The sequence below is a fragment of the Chiloscyllium punctatum genome, chromosome 38 (assembly GCF_047496795.1).
Source record: "Chiloscyllium punctatum isolate Juve2018m chromosome 38, sChiPun1.3, whole genome shotgun sequence".
Taxonomy (NCBI): Eukaryota; Metazoa; Chordata; class Chondrichthyes; order Orectolobiformes; family Hemiscylliidae; genus Chiloscyllium; species Chiloscyllium punctatum.
Window position 1 is genome coordinate 23,862,661 of NC_092776.1, and position 15,630 is coordinate 23,878,290.

The following is a 15,630-nucleotide window of genomic DNA, read 5'->3' on the forward strand; positions in this document are numbered from 1 at the left end:
TAATCAACAAATAGCTTCATGCTCAAACTGAAATCCATTCATGAGCATACCCCTCTCCTTTCAGCTTTGATCTTGCATTAAATTATCCTTTTCACATGTCCACCTCGGCTCGCTGATTTTTTTTCCCCCAATTACTGTTCTTCCTTTTAGTCTCCCCAAAGCACAACTGGTTATCTATCCTTAAAAATTCTGGGTATCTACCCTTAAAAATCATTACTAACATGGTCAATTTAAGTACACATCAAATGTGAGGGAGGACCTTTTTGTTAGCTAAGGAAAAGGTAGGTGTAAGTGGTTAATAAAAATTCATGTTGATAATATTAATGTTTTATGATAAGGACATTAGTGTTCCCACAATGTATGCTAAAATGATACACAGTCATAACTATGGTTTAAAGTCTTGATCATTCTGACCTGGGTTCAGGCATGGCCATTACATTACTCTCATTTTCAAGAGAAACGTATAGAGCTTTCAGCGGTGTGGGATTTATTGAGAAGTGTGGCAACACCCATTTTGACAGGTGCAACTTGTCATCTTTTATGCTTTTCATGAGTGGCGAGCCAAGATATTCGTTATGCAGGGGCAAAGAGAGGGATAGAGAAGAGCGAGTGAGGGAAGATGTTGCATGCATTTATTTGAGTGATTCAGCATAAGCACTGGTGGGAGGGAGGAACAATTGCAGAGAGATAGTTTGAGAGAATTGGACTATAGGAGGGACATTACCCTGGCAGAGTGAAGGAGGTCATGGACCTGCTTCCCAAAGTGTTGGCCAGTCCTCCAGACAGGGAAAACTCAATTTCAGACCAAGCTAGCATGGTCTGGTGTCACAATCTTCACTACTGGTCCTGCAGGAAGGAGTCCATGTCTGTGCCAACTAGTCCAGGAGGACCGAGAAGACCCTGCTTGCAAAGTGGTGAGCAATTTCACCATATCCAATTAAATGAGAAAGCATGCAGAACAGTTTTGGATTGACATTGCTTGACCACGGAGCATCAATGGATTTCAGGTTTGCTCCACCTTTCACTTAGATTGCAGTTAATTTGAAGTTCAACTCAATTACCCAGCTTCAATTCATTACCCTTCTTTTCCTTTTCTAATTAAACCCATCTCATAGTTGTCAAGATTGGTCACTGAATTCTAAATCAGACAGAAATCATACCATGAGGAAACTGCACAATGATCTCTGAAATAGTCTTGTGGACCGGTAGATCTCATTGTCTCATTCTAGTTACAATTTCTATTTTTGCTAAACTTGAAGTAAAAATTTCTTCTGTAAAATTAAGTACTTTTTAAAAATAACACGAGAGCATAACAACTTTATATAATAAAAGTAAAACGGAGGCTGAGTTTGTAAGTTTATTCCAGACTGAGTTAGACAAGGGAGTCAAGTGTTATGGAATAGGTCAGCCGTAACCTTAGAACAAAGAACAAAGAAAATTTACAGCCCAGAAATAGGCCCTTCGGCCCTCCAAGCCTGAGCCGATCCAAATGTACTGTCTAAACCGGTTAGTCAATTCCTAAGCATTTGTATCCACCTGCTCACGCATCTGCCCAGACGCATCTTAAATGAATGGTCCGTGCCTGCCTCAACCACTTCTGCCAGCAATGCATTCCAAACGCCCACCACCCTCTGTGTGAAGTACTTGTCGTGTGTATTCCTCTTAAACTTTCCACCTCTCACCTTGAAAGCATGACCCCTCATTATAGAATCCTTCACCCTGGGAAAAAGCTTGTCACTATCCACCCTGTCTATACCCTTCATGATTTTGTAAACCTCAATCAGGTCCCCCCTCAATCTCCTTTTTTCTAGTGAAAATAAACCTAACCTACTCAACCTCTCTTCATAACTAGCACCTTCCATACCAGGCAACATCCTCGTAAACCTTTTCTGCACCCTCTCCAAAGCATCAAATCCTTTTGGGAATGTGATGCCCAGAACTGTACACAGTATTCTAAATGTGGCCGAACCAATGTCTTGAACAATTTTCTTGGAGAGCAGGTCTCAAGGACCAAATGGCATACTTCTACCTCCAAGTCCTGTGTTGCAGTTTTTCAGTAGGCCCACTTTTCCCTTCCAAACCAGGTAGAGCCTTCGAATGTCCTTTGAACTTTCATTCAGTCTTCTAAATATTCCTGAAATGCCTGCTTGCATCCAAGCCCACTTGCTAACTCAACAAGTCCCATTTCTTCAAATAGAAGATCACTTCTTCCCAGTGCATTGTTCAATGACTACCAAAAAGTCTCATTATCTGCTTTGAACAGAAGTAGAGTATATTTAGTCTTCCTTCCTAGATGTCTCAATCTGAGAATCTATGTCTATAAAGATAGCTGGGTGTCTTTTCTCAAAGATGCAAACTGGCATTTTATTTTCTATAGAGTTCTGCCTTTCTGCCTTTCCCATGATAATCAAATTACAGGCGTATCCTTAAGGAGGGTTTGGCATGATTTCACCATCTTCCATTCCAGGACTTTTTGCACTATGTCAAAGGAGACAGTTTAAAACATAACCACTTTATTAAGTCTTGCAATTCTGAGATCATATATTCCAGCCTGTTTACAGGAAACTACATCTCCATTTCAGTGGTCATTCAGAAGCAGCATTTTGACCAAATCAATAGGTTGTGTAAGCGATACCATGTCTGTGTTGGAATCTTAGAGAAAAGACTTCAAACCAATAGTCTAACAGTCCTCCTGGAGAGGAATAAAACTGGTACAACTTGTTTCCCTTCATATTAACCAATGTTTATCGGTCAACAACCACATGAGCAATCTGCTTTATCTTCAATCTCACTGCACTGCTGACACTTTTCCATAAATTCATAGTTCCTTCTATTACAACAGTGAACATGTTTGAAAAATTATTTCAATTAAATATTTTGCCACTTTCATAGACTCTAACAAATATTATGTAAATTTAATCTTTTATTTACTCTCAAAGCAGAATTCAGTGAAGGATTTTTTTCTTGTTCAATCATCAATCTCCACTTTCTCTGTCCAGCTGTCAGTGACATTTTTTAAAAACAAGATGCAACTAAGCTTTTCGAATAAAAATATGTTCTTCAAAAGGTAGGGGCAAATGTTAGATACTATGTTGCAAAAAAGAGACATAAACTGCATTCCATACAACTGCTCTCAAATTATTAGGTGCTAAGTTTTATATGTAAATGATGTATCTGTTGCCTTATGCTAACTGATGAGAAACTGAATATTTTACTGCAAAAGTCACAATAAGAGCTACTCATGTAACCGTTACTTACCTTGTATCACGTAGTAGCATTATATCCATACCAGAGAATAAAGACAAACTTCTCCAGAAAACTGGTCACCTTGAACACTAACTCCAACTGTTCCGAACTAATTTAAGGAAATGAATAAAACAACTACAGTTCTCCTCTCACTGGCCAGATTGGTAAGGTGAATTTTAATGCTCAGACCCATTCGCAGCAAGAGATAATACCATACAAGAAATCAACAAGTGCAAAAAGCAGATTTCTCAGTGGTTATAGTCATAGAGAGGTACAGCAAGGAAACAGACCCTTCAGTACAAATCGTCCATGCAAAGTAGATAGCCTAACCTAATCTAGTCCCATTTGACAGCACTTGGCCCATATCCTTCTTAACCCTTCCTATTCATATACCCAAGCAAATGTCATTGTACTCGCCTCGACTACTTCCTCTGGCAGCTCATTCCACACACGCACCACCTTCTGCGTGAACAAGTTGCCCCTGAGGGCCCTTTTAAATCTTCCCCCTATCACCCTAAACCTTTGCCCTCTAGTTCTGGATTCCCTCATCCCACAGAAAAGACCTTGCCTGTTTGTCCTATCCAAATCGCTCATGATTTTATAACCTAAGATCACCCCGCAGCCTCCGATGCTCTAGGGAAAAGAGCTACAGACTATTCAACTGCTCCCTATAGCTCCAATCCTCCAACCTTGGTAAAATCCTTGTAAATCTTTTCTGAACCCTTTCAAGTCTCACAGCATCCTTCCGATAGGAAGGGGACCAGAATTGCATATAATATTCCAAAACGTGCCCTCAACAAATGCCCTGTGCAGCCACAGCATGACCTCCCAACTCCTATACTCAATGCGGTGACCATAAAGGAAAGCAAACCAAATGCCTTCTTCAGTATCTTACCTACCTGAAAATTTACTTTCAAGGAACTATGAACCTGCATTCTAAGGTCTCTTTGTTCTCAACACTCCCTGGGAACTTACCATTAAGTGTATAAGTCCTGCTCTGATTTGCTTTCCCAAAATGCAGCACCTCACATTTTTCTAAATTAAACTCCATCTGCCACCCCTTGTCCCATCTGATCAAGATCCCTTTGTACTTGGAGTTAAACTCCTTTGCTGTCGACTACACCTTCAATTTTGGAGTCATGTGCAAACGTACAAACTATGTTCACATCCAAATAACTTGTATAAATGATGAAAAGTCCTGGACCCAGCAGAGATCCTTGTGGCACTCCACTGGTCACAGGCCTCCAATCTGAAAAACAACCCCCCCAAAACCCACCCTGGCTTCAACCTTTGAGCCAGCCCTGCATCCAAATGGCTAGTTCTTCCTGTATTGCGCGAGATCTAACCTTGCTAACCAGTCTCCCATGAGGAACCTTGTCGAATGCCTTACTGAAGTTCATAAAGATCACATCTACCAGTCTGCCCTCATCAATCCTTTGTTACTTCTTCAAAAAACTCAATCAAGTTTGAGAGACATGGACTTCCCATAAAGAAAGCCATGCTGCTTATCCCTACTCAATTCTTGTCTTTCCAAATACATGTCCATCCTGTCCCTCAGGATTCCCTCCAATAACTTGCCCAACACAGATGTCAGGCTCACTGGTCTATAGGTTCCCTAGCTTTTCCTCACCACCTTTCCTAAATAGTAGCACATTAGCCAATCTCCAGTCTTCCGACACCTCACCTGTGACTATCGATGACACAAATATCTCAGCAAGGGGCCCTGCAATCATTTCCCTTGTTTCCCACAGACTTTTTAGGTACACCTGATCAGGTCCTGGAAATTTATCCACTTGTGTGTGTTTCAAGACATCCAGCACCATCTCCTCTGTAATACAGACATTTTTCAAGATGTCACCATCTATTTCCTTACATTCTATATCTTTCATGTCCTTCTCCACAGTAAATACTGATGCAAATACTCATTTAGTATCCTCATCTCCTGCAGCTCCACACATAGGCTGCCTTGCTGATCTTTGAGGGGTCCTATTCTCGCCTCAGTCACCCTCTTGTCCATAATGTATTTCTTAAATTGCTTTGGGTTCTCTTTAATCCTATTCCCCAAAGCTATCTCATGTCCCCTTTTTGTTTTCCTGATTTCTCTCGATTCACTTGATCTATCCTGTCTATACCAGACAAAAGCTTCCCTCTTCTTCCTAATCAAACCCTCAATTTCTTTAGTCATCCAGCATTCCCTATACCTACCAGCCTTTCCTTTCACCCCAACAGGAATATACTGACTCTGTACACTCGTTACCTCATTTCTGAAGGCTTCCCAATTTTCAGCTGTCCCTTCACCTGCGAACATCTGCGCTCAATCAGCTTTCAAAAGTTCTTGCCTCATACCAAAATTAGCCTTGCTCCAATTTAGAACTCAACTTTTAAATCTGGTCTATCCTTTTCCATCACTATTTTAGAACAAATAGAATTATGGTCTCTGGCCCCAAAGTGCTCCCCCACTGACACCTCAGTTACCTGCCCTGCCTTATTTCCCAAAAGTAGATCAAGTTTTGCACCTTCTCTAGTCGGTACATCCACATACTGAATCAGAAAATGTTCTTGTACACAATTAACAAATTCCTCTCCATCTAAACCCATAACACAATGGCAGTCCCAGTCTATGTTTGGAAAGTTAAAATCTCCTACAATAACCATCTTATTATTCAGACAGATAGTTGCAATGTCCTTGCAAATTTGTTTCTCAATTTCTCCCCAACGTTTGGGGGAGGCTGTAATGCAATTTCAGTAAGGTGATCATCACTTGATTTCTCAATTCCACACAAATAATTTCCCTGGATGTATTCCCAACAATATCCTAAGTACAGCAGCAACGCTATCCCTTATCAAAAAGGCCATTTCCCCCTCCTCTCTTGCACCCCCAACCACCCCACAGCCCCCACCCCTCCTTTCTATCATTCCTATAGCATTTGCATCCTGGAACATTAAGCTGCCAGACCTATTCATCCTTCAGCCACGTTTCTGTAATTGCTATGATATTCCAATTTCATGTTCCTAACCATACCCTGAGGTAATCTGCCTTCCCAGTTGGGCCTCTTGCATTGAAGTAAATGCGGTTTAATTTATCAGTCCTACCTTGTTCTCTGCTTTGTTCTTGCCTGCCCTGACTCGGTCCCTTTCCCAACTTTACCAATTTCAGATTCATCTCTTTCCTCAATATTTCCTTACATCCCACCTCCTGCCTTACGAGTTTAAATCCTCCCAAGCAGCTCTAGCAAATCTCCCTACCAGTACATTACTTCCCTTCCAAACAGTCTTGTACTGGTTGCTTCTACCCCAGAAGAGATTCCAATGATCCAAAAATGTGAACCCTTCTTCCTTCACCAACTCCTCAGCCACGCATTCATCTGCTCTATCCTCCTATTCCTATGCTCACTAAACTTGTGGCACTGGGAGTAACCCAGATAATACTATCTTTGAGGACTCCTTTTCAAATTCCTGCCTAACTTCCTCTATTCTCCATTCAGAATTTCATCCTTTTCCTTTCCTATGTCATTCGCTCCAATGTGTAAATGATCTCCTGCTGGTCCCTCTCCCCTTCGAGAGCATTCTGCACCCTTAGATATCCTTGATCCTGGCACCAGGGAGGCAACACAACATTCTGAAATTTCTCTGCCAGCCGCAGAAACGTCTGTGCGTCTGACTAGAGAGACCCTCCATCACAAATGATCGCTTGGAACCTGACGCACCCCTCATTACATTACAGCCAGTCTTGATACCAAACACTTGGTTGCTCATGCTACGTTTCCCTGAGAGTCCATCACCCCCTACATTTTCCAAAACAGCATACTTGTTTGAAATGGGGATAGCCATAGGAGACTCCTGCATGACCTGCCTCCTTTTACCTTCCCTGGAGTTAACCCATGTACCTGACTATACCTGTAGTTTTTCTCCCTTCCTATAACTGTCATCCGTCACATCCACCAGCTCTTATAAATTTCTCATTGCCTCTAACTGCTACTCCAACTAATCAATACAATCTGATAGGATTAGCAACCAAAGAAACTTCCTGCAGACATAATCTTCAGTAACATGGAAACTCTCCCTAAACTCGCACATCCAACAGAAATAGCGTATCACCCTACTAAAGGCCGTCTTTACTCGTTAACCATCTACAGACCCAGAAAATAGCACTGTCTTTTTGCTCTAAAAGTGCTCCAGGCTAACTTAGTACTTATGGTTTACATTTTTAAAATTGAATCAAGAGACAGATCTCAATGAAATATACAATCAAGAAAGAACCCACACTACTCACTATTGCAGACTTACAGCAAGGTTACACGTTAAACCTATACACTTCGCTTCTCCTATGGTGTGAGCTCTCCCACACAGGTTTCCCTAAGGTCAGCTGTGAATTTCACTGTTTGTTAATTTTTCCTGGATGCAGTCTAATGTCAGAGAGGTACAGCACAGAAACAGACCCCTCAGTCCAACTTGTCCATACTGATCAGATATTCCAACCCAATCTAGGCCCATCTGCCAGCACCTGGCCCATATCTGTCCAAACCCTTCCTATTCATATACCCATCCAAATGCCTCTTAAATGTTGCAATTGTCCTCGCTTCCACCACTTCCTCTGGCAGCTCATCTCATACACGTACCACCCTGTGTGAAAAAGTTGCCCCTTAGGTCTCCTTTATATCTTTCTCCTCTCACCCTAAACCTATGTTGTCTAGTTCTGGACTCCCCCACCACAGAAAAAATACCCTGCCTAATTATCCTATCCATGCCCTTCTATAAGGTCACCCCTCAGCCTCCGACTCTGCAGGGAAAACCGCCCCAGCCTGTTCAGCCTCTCCCTATAGCTCAAATCCTCCAACCCTGACAACATCCTTGTAAATTCTTTCTGAACCCTTTCAAGTTTCACAACATCCTTCCAATAGAAAGGAGACCAGAACTGTACGCAGTATTTCAAAAGTGGCCTAAGCAATGTCCTGCACAACCGCAATATGACTCCCAACTCCTGTTCTCAATACTCTGACAATAAAGGAAAGCATTCCAAATGCGTTCTTCACTATCCTATTTACCTACGAATCCACTTTCAAGGAGCTATGAATCTGCATTACAAGGTCTCTTTGTTTACCAAACTCCCAAGGACCTTACCATCAAGTGTATAAGCCAGCTAAGGTTTCCTTGCCCAAAATGCAGCACCTCACATGTATCTAAATTAAACTCCATCTGCCACTTGTCAACTTATTGGCCCATCTGATCAAGATCCCATTGTAATCGGAGGTAACTTTCTTTGCTGTCCAAAACACCTTCAAACTTACTAACTATACCTGTTATGCTCACATCCGCATCATTTATATAAATGATGAAAAGTAGTGGACCCAGCACTGATTCTTTTGGCACTGCACTGGTCACACGCTTCCAGTCTGAAAAACAACCCTCCACCACCACCCTCTGTCTTCTACCTTTGAGCCAATTCTGTATCCAAATGGCTAGTTCTCCCTGTATTCAATGAGATCTAACCTGGCTAACCAGTCTCCCATGGGGAATCTTGTTGAATACCTCACTGAAGTCCATATCAATCACGTCCATCATTTTGCACTCAATCCTCTTTGTTGCTTCCTCAAAAAACTCAATCAAGTTTGTGAGACATGATTTCCCACGCACAAAGCCATACTGACTATCCTTCATCAGCCCTTGCCTTTCCAAATAAATGAACATCCTATCCTTCAGGATTCCCACCAAAAACTTGCCCACCACAGACATCAGGCTCACTGGTCCATAGTTCCCTGGCTTGTCCTTACCACCTTTCTTTAATAGTGGCACCACGTTAGCCAACCTCCAGTCTTCCAGCACCTCACCCGTGACTACCGATGATACAAATATCTCAGCAAGAGACCCAGCAATCACTTCTCTAGCCTCCCACGGAGTTCTGGGGTACACCAATTGAGTCCTGGGGATTTATCCACTTTTATGCATTTCAAGACACCCAGCAGTTCCTCCTCTATAATATGAACATTTGTCAAGATGTCACCATCTATTTCCTGACATTCTATATCTTTCATGCCCCTCTCCACAGTAAACATGATGCAAAATACTCGTTTAGTATGACCCCCATTTCCTGTGGCTCCACACAAAGGCCGCCTTGCTGATCTTTGAGGAGCCCTATTCTCTCCCTAGTTACCCTTTTGTCCTTAATGTATTTGTAAAAACCTTTTGGATTCTTTTTAACTATTTGCCAAAGCTATCTCATGTCCCCTTTTTGCCCTCCTGAGTTCTCTCTTAAGTATACTCCTACTGCTTTTATACTCTTCTAAGGAGTCACTCAATCTACCTTACGCCCTCCACCTCCTCTGAGACAGAGGTTTCCCTGGCCCCTAGCCCTTCATTTTCAACACTGACATTCAGTCGCTCTACACTTCCATCCGCCATGACCAGGGCCTCCAAGCCCACTGTTTCTTCCTCGCCCAACATCCTCACCAGTACCCTTCCACTGATATTCATTCATTTGGCTGAACTGGTCCTCACACAATTTCTTTTTTGAGTTCTCCCACATCCGCCAGGCCAAAGGGGTAGCCATAGGCACACGTATGGGCCCCAACCATGCCTGTCTCTTTGTCGGTTATGTGGAATAGTCTATGTTCCGCAGTTACACGAGCGCCACTCCCGCCTCTTCCTTCGCTACATTGATGACTGCATTGGCGCCACCTCATGCTCCCACAAGGAGATCAAACAGTTCATCAACTTCACCAAAACATTCCACCCCGACCTTAAATTCACCTGGACCTCCCTCTTGTTCCTGGACCTCTCCCATCTCCATTAACTATGACACTGACATTTTCTGCAAATCCAACTCCCAAAACTACCTGGACTACACAGTCTCCCACCCTGCCTCCGGCAAAAATGCTATCCCTTATTCCCAAATCCTCCACCTCAACCGCATCTGTTCCCAGGAGGACCAGTTCCACCACAGAACACATCAGATGGCCTCTTTCTTTAAAGACCACAATTTCCCCTCCCACGTGGTTGGTGAAGCCCTCCAGCACATCTCATCCACATCCTGCACCTCCGCTCTCAAACCCCACCCCTCCAACTGCAACAAGGACAGAACCCCCCTGGTCCTCACCTTCCACCCCACCGACCTCATTGCATCATCGTCCACCATTTCCGCCAACTCCAAACAGACCCCAACGCCAGAAATACATTTCCTTCTCCAACCCTATCAGATTTCTGTAAAGACTGCTCTGCCCACGAATACCTTGTCAGGTCCATGTCCCCTAACAACCTCCCCTCCCCTCCCGGAACCTTCTCCCACCAGTGCAGGAATTGCAAAACCTACGGCCACACTCCTGCTCCCCCCTCCTCGCCTCCGTCTAAGGCCCCAAAAGAAACCTTCCACGTCCAACAAAATTTCATTTGCTCTTCCATGCCTCATTTCCTGTATCCGTTGCTCCTGATGAGGTCTCCTCTACATTGGGGAGGCAGGACGCCGACTCGCAGAGCATTCCAGAAAACATTTCCCAAACACCCGCACCAACCAACCCGACCACCCCGTGGCCGAGCACTTCAATGCCGAGGACATGCAGATTCTGGGCCTCCTCCATCACCTCCATCTCACCACCTGGAGGATGAATGCCTCATCTTCCACCTCGGGACCCTCCAACCCCATGGCATCAATATGGATATCAACAGTTTCCTCATTTCCTCTCCCCCCCCACCCGACCCCAGTTCCAACCTTCCAGCTCAGCACCATCCTCATGACCCATTCCATCTGTCCATCTTCCTTCCCACCTATCCACTCAACCCTCCCCTTGAACCTATACCTTTACCGCCACCTCCATCCACCTAGTGCACACTCAGCTATCTTCCCCTCCAGCCCTAACGCCCCTCCCATTTATCCCTTCACCCCACTGCCATGGCTCCCAGATGCATTCCTGATAAGGGCTTTTGTCCAAAACGCCGATTTTCCTGTTCCTCAGATGCTGCCTGACCAGCTGTGCTTTTCCAGCACCACACGGTTAGATTTAACCAAGTCTGATGAGTAGTTATCACCAGACTCTGAATGTCAAATTGGTTTTCTTCCCACACATGCTGCCAGACCTGCTAAGTTTCTCTTGCAATTCATATTTTTGCTTCAGATCTCCAGCTCGGTTTTATTTGTCTCAAAGGAGTAATGCTGAGTCCAAACGTTTTATGCTTTAGGAGAGATTAGCTGGAAATGACGCAAGACATAGTAGAAATGTGGCAGCCTCATGCAAGGATACAATGATGCCACAGTTTCTGTGATTCTTCCAGACACGGAAGGTAAATGGCGTCATAAAACTCCAAAATCTAGTTTTCCTGAACAGCATGCCTCAGATCAACACACTTTGTAGCTCCACTCTTTCATCGCTCACTCCAAGTACCTTCCCACAACCATTTTCTGTGAGCCATTACTGACCATTACCCTCATACACATGATTCTTCAGTTTCACTCCTTGCAAAAGAAAGCACAAAGGAGCAAGAACAAGTCTTTCATACATTGCCACCTTTACTGCTATGGAAGGTCTTGCACTTTAGATAAGCAGATTCGTAGTATGTGCAGATAGAATTCCCTCTTGATACAAAGTTAGGCACAACATACCTACACAGCACAGAACACTCACTAATGTTGCCTGGCGAAGTCAATGAGAAATTATGATTTTCACAATTTTAGATGCTAGCATTCAGAAGCATGCTAACTTTTTCACCTTGTCAACTTTAATTCACATCTTGAACTGTTTAAAGTACTTAAAAAGTATCCATTTGAATTAAAATTTATCAGTTAACAAGTCTGTTAACTAAATTACTGATTGTTTTCACTTTTTAGAATAAATTCTACTCAAAAATTAGCAATGGGTAAAACTACAGGAGCTACTGCTACAGCTTACATTTTGGTCTTTTTTTTAAACATATGGCCCAAGAAACGTCCAAAAACCAAAAAAAAAGAAACTTAAAAAGTCTGTGGATTAAGTAAAATAAATGCTTTGTTTAAATTTTAAGGAACAAAACCAGCTTAAAGATGGAAATTTACATGCTCCACAGCCAGTCTTGTGTCCTCATGATTAACATCAAGACCAATGCTGGAAAACATGTTCATGCAAGCAGACAATCCTGAACTGCATAGGTAATTCACTTCCAATCGTATGAACAAGGAGAATGTTGCACATTTATCGTCCCCAACTTAAATGGACTGCATTTCAATGTTTGACAACAACCTCTGAAGGAATTTGAGTGAAAATCCCTCCTCATTTTCAGTGTAATCAACAAAAACTTTTCTGTAGCACTCTTCAGTTTCATGCATTATTTTTGGCGCTGGCTTCATCAGCTCATTCAATTCAATTACAGCACACTACCATCAACACAAATTGCAGAAGCTTTAAATTTACCAACAAACCTGGACAGCAAGCATAATAAATTATGAGTGTTTGTGGGGTGGACCTAACAAAGGCAATTAGTACAGGTTTGGCAGTTATGACAGGACCATAACCCAAAGAAACCCAAACATATAAACAGAAAGCAGAAATTATCAACAGCGTTTTGCCCGGAAGCCCACTGAAGATGTTACCTAGTATGGTGACGAAACATCTGGAAATCAACCTTCCAGCTCAGCTAGCAAACCTATATCCAGAACCTCAACCTAAGCTACAAATCTTCTCAAAACTTGCTATCAACTTTGTCCTTTTCATAAGGAGCTTTGATTTCAAAGTTAGCTTCAAGAAGACTTGCAAATCGAATAAACATTTGAAACTGAAACGTAACGTTCAACAAACAAGGCAGTGGTTGAAAATGTTATTAGTGGAAAGCAATATTAAGATATCCTTAATTGGTTGCTATTGCTCAATGCACAGTCGAAGCCCAGGGTTGGTCTATTACAGAGCTGTTTGAAAGCATAGCTGATGTGCCTCAGTTTTGGTAAGTGTTCCCCAATCACATCTACAGAAATCAACCACTTGCAGAATTACATTCCTTGTGTTCATGTGGCTTTAGTTGTGCCCTTCCTGGTTGCCAATGTTACAGCCCCTCACAACCAAAGAATAGTCCTTCACTCCAGAGTTAATCACTGACGTTATTGCTTCAATGTGCAAACACATAATCTCCTGCCCACACACCAGACCAGGAAGTCAATGCCAATATTGATGGTCATCCCATTCTGGAGATATCACCTGTGGCACGCTCACCATCCTGCTCTCGCACTCAGGAGAAAAGTGGTAAACAGTATGGGTGCAGGGCAACAATTGTCAGGGAGAGTGAGGGGGTTGGATCTGAATGCCGGATGGTGGCGCAGCAAACAAATGAGATTCCCAGAGGTTTTGAATTTGCTCTGCTTTTCATGATCAAGATTTGCTTGGAAAGTTTCCCACATTGTTTGGTAGATGCTAATGTTGTAGCTGAACCATAACAGCTTGGCTAAGAGTATGGCCATTTCAGACACAGATCTTCAGAGCTATTGCCAAAACGTTATCAGGATTCATAGCCTTGAGTGCATTGTGGGACTTCACCCCTTCCTTGATATAATGTGGAGTGAATACATGTTTCCAATTGGTTTAGCCCTATCTTTTGCATTGGTGTGCTGGGTCCCGTCATTAAGGATGGGGATATTTGTGGAGACAACTCCACCAGTTACTTGTCTAATTCACAGCTGGATATGGTCGGACTGAAGACATCTGATCTGTTGGTTGTAGCATCAGCAGCTCTATAGCACACTGCTACTGTTCGGGTTCCAGTTGCAAGTCGATTTGTACGCAAGTTGAAACACAATGCAGGACAATATCAAACAGCTGCTTTTAAGTACAAGGAAACATGTGTAGGCTGGATCTTTAAAGTTACACCCTTATACGGGATCACATTCAAGTATAAGGGTTCAGAAGTCAGATATTCATAAACCCAGGACTCAGTGTATCTCTAAGTCACAGACAGGCGTACAATACTGATACCATGATAGCTTCCTGGATATTTTGTACACACAAATTATAATCTACCAGTTGAACAATATGAAGTGGAATCCATTTCAGTTGATGAATTCTGATTTTTGAGGGTATCTTGATTGCCACAAGTGCCATCTTCCTGTGAGGATCCCATCAGGCCAAGACATCCCAAGGTGAACTCACTTTGACTCTCTTTCCAAGTACTGAAGTGGATTTAAGTGGCAGCCCTTGCAACTATGAGTGTCACCCAGGCAATGCACTGCTGCACAACAGATTGAAATATTTTAAACATGTCAGTCATGGATTTCTGGAAAAAGTTGAAGAAAAACTAATTAAGGGTTGCAGTCAATTTTACAACCACTGACAATGCATGCCAAATGGCCTACTTGGCAGAGATCTCTTGTAGACAGTTGCAAGTCTCTGTGAATAACAGACAATGATTTCTCACAAATGTGTTCAAATTAAAAATGCAGATCCTTGCCAACTTCCCAAACAAACAACGATTTTTGACTTTTTAACCTTCCATGCACAAAAACGAGTCACCAAGTTGCCAATGAGAATTTTAACGTGACACCTTGGAATTCATAACTGCAGAGGGAGATGTATTAAATGAATATTTTTTTAAAATCATGGAAGCTAGATAGCTTATACATGACCAGAGCCAGAAACTTTTAGTCAAAAGCTTTTAGATTGGCAGATTACAGTTACTTTCATAGCAGCATGCCAAAAATGCTTTTCCATGATTTGCAGAGGTAACAAAGGAGAAATAAAAACTCATGTTCTAAATGTAAATTTACAAAATAGCAATGGAAGGACACCAGTCTTACAAACCCGCCCAGCCATTCGAAGATCATGATGCACCCACCCCATGTTCACCTCCTCTTTTGTGCCAGGTGTTTCTAAGTCTCAATGCAACAGTTCAAAAATCTATTGCACTCTTCTTCAAATACTATCAGTGAAGTAGCCTCCACATCTCTCGATAATTCGATAATTCTACACACGCACTGCACACAGAATAAACCCTGTTGTATTTCACTATCTTCCTTCATTCTGTAACCATGTCCCCCCCCCAGAAAGAGATTCCCTACTATTCGAAATGTCTATCCTCAAAATCATACATGGTTCAGTAAGTTCATGCTTCATTTTTCTAACCTCTAATGACTTAAGACTTAAGTTGTTTAGGTTTCCTTGAGTCAACCTCGCTCTATCAAGAATTAGCCTACTTAATCTCTTTTGAATACCTCCAATGCCAGCAATTTCCTTCATAAATATGGGGATCAGAACTGTGCACAATATTCCAGATGTGGCCTCAGTATCACCCTATACAGTTGAAACAAGACTTGTCTATTTTTAAATTCCAACCCTCTAGCAATAAAGGCCAAAATACCATTAGCCTTCTTTAGGAACAAACTCGACCAGCAAATTTAAGCCACGCCATTACTCAAGAATGGTAGTGAATAGTAAATTCAAA

General features: G+C 42.5%; 1 protein-coding gene across 2 annotated transcripts in view; it reads right to left on the bottom strand.

The window, feature by feature from the left end:
- The window catches only part of tdrd1 (tudor domain containing 1), a 94,396-nt gene that overhangs the window by 64,097 nt on the left and 14,669 nt on the right, over positions 1 to 15,630 (bottom strand). The gene's annotated exons all lie outside the window — the stretch shown is intronic.